Raw genomic sequence first — 2,315 nt, forward strand, 5'->3', positions numbered from 1 at the left:
TGTATTAATTCCATTTATTTTATACGCGCTTATGGGTACTTTTACTTGCAAACTGCTCTCTTAATAAATACGGTTAAATCATCGGAAAATTATCTTAATTGCAAAGGTCAATAATGGCTAACGAAGATGGCGAGTTTACCGAAAAATTACTTTCGCTATTTTTAGGCTATTGGGATGGCAGGAAAATGATTATGTATTAATCAAGTGGCGATTATAATTTCAGTCTTACATTTTGATATAAGTAAAGAGTAGATTACGATAAACCTCGCATAAGACTCATTGAGTTGGCGATTTGGAGGTTAGGTTAGCCACGTTTCTTATTTAGCTTTCATCCGCCGCAAGACGACTGATTCAATACGTCGATTGGAAGAAAGAAAAAAAATCCATAATTTATTGCATACAGATTGTCTCTTGTAAATTTGTGCGCATCACCGTCTTCTTTTTTTTCCCCTAACAAATAATACGCCTATCTTCTTTTCTCGTCTTGTGCCACCGGCTAATATTTCCAAGAACTTTACATTCGGAAATATTCGTAAAAGCTAGAAAACAATATATACCTAAATAAAGCGATTATTAAAATGTTAAATAGTAGATCAGAACTTTTGCCGTAAAACATCATTTTACCTTTTTATATATTTTATATTTTATATATATATATATATTTATATATTTTATACATTTTACATATAATATATATATATATATATATATATATATATATATATATATATATATATTTGTTTACTCATTCAACAATGTATGAATAGTTTTGTAGCGGCAGATCCGATACGTTGTCGTGATAAACTTAAGATGATTTAAAATTTTAATTCATAAATTCATGAGCTAAAAGTTGCCCAGGTTTCGATTCGAGCAAAACTTTCTTCCCAATCTATGACTACAATACAATGCCGAGCCCCTTGAACAAGCGTCAACTAGTGCAACAGCCACAGGAAAACGTCGACCGATACATGGGGGCGATAATAATATTTATCTTCAATTCAAAATCCGCGCCAGAATCGCGTCTTTATAATGGCTGTCACGGTTCGCCGGTACGACGTCGTGTCTCTCTCGTTCTCACCGATACTCCAGCACACGCAGAGCTCCACTCGCTCCAGATCTTGGAAGCGATTGTTGGCTGGAACGCGAAATCGAGTGCATTCGCACGAATAGGTTATAATACCTAGTCGGGCGCAAACTCAGTTTCCGACCGATTCGTCGACACCTCCTCCTCAGCCCCCTTGCATTATCCCGTCGACAACCTTTATGGTTAGAGCACGGAGCAAGGAAAGCAAGGGATATAGCTAGGGCCTTCACTCTCTCTCTCTCTCTCTCTCTCTCTCTCTCTCTCTCTCACTCACTCACCTACGTCAATGCCACTTACTCCCTCCCTGCAAATTTTACATTTTACGTGAAAATACGGATAAAAGTAACATTTCGCGCTCCCTAATCGCCAACGAATAGTTTCTCTCGCCGAAAGGAGAGTGTTATTTCGACTTTTTCGCTCTCAGCCTCGCTATCCTGCGCCCCAGATCTACCTATGTTTAACGCCCCGGCCAAAGTAATCTACCCGGCAAGTTTAAATATGCTTCCCTCCTCCGCGAGACGAAAGCCAGCCGGGTCTTCTCATTCACGGATTCGCGCTGTATGTCGAGCTGCGGTTTTATGTATGGCACAAAGCGACTGGCCCTACAATATAACGCAAGGAAGCGAAGAGCGGAAGAAAGCGAGGAAGAAGGAAATACATGGGGGCAAAGGCTTAGCTCGAAGCGAAGAAATTGTTAGATAAGGCTAATGCGAATAACGGGGTGGCAAAGGTAGCGCGGCGCTGGGGGAAACTGTCACATCCAAAGACAGTAACTGGGCAAAAGCGAGTTTGCACGAGAGCAAAGGAAGCAAATAATAGAAAAATGAAGGAAATGGGAGATCGAGTGCCGAGAAGGCAAAAGAAAAGAAATCCGATTTCTGAAGCGTACGACGGCAGATATACAGTATAGACCAGCAATCGAGCGAGTCGAAGCGGCGTAACGCAGCCCCGGCTCTCGTGCCCCTCCGTTCCGGCGTCGTCGTTCCCAGCCCCGCACCCCGCTTTACGACAACCCATCCCCAACCGGCCTTACGTCGTTGTCAACCCCGGCTCGCATTCGCTACCCCCCTACTCATCAGCCCCAATGTCGTTGCACGCGTGAATCGCCCCCACTCTCCTCCTCCTTCTTCTTCGCCAGCTCCTCCTCAACCTCCTCATCAACCGCAATCTCAACCTCCTCATCCTCATCTCATCATCCTCCTCCTCCTCCTCCTCCTCCTCCTCCTCCTCC

Source organism: Ceratosolen solmsi, unplaced genomic scaffold (genome assembly GCF_000503995.2).
Source record: "Ceratosolen solmsi marchali unplaced genomic scaffold, CerSol_1.0 scaffold14, whole genome shotgun sequence".
Lineage (NCBI taxonomy): Eukaryota > Metazoa > Arthropoda > Insecta > Hymenoptera > Agaonidae > Ceratosolen > Ceratosolen solmsi.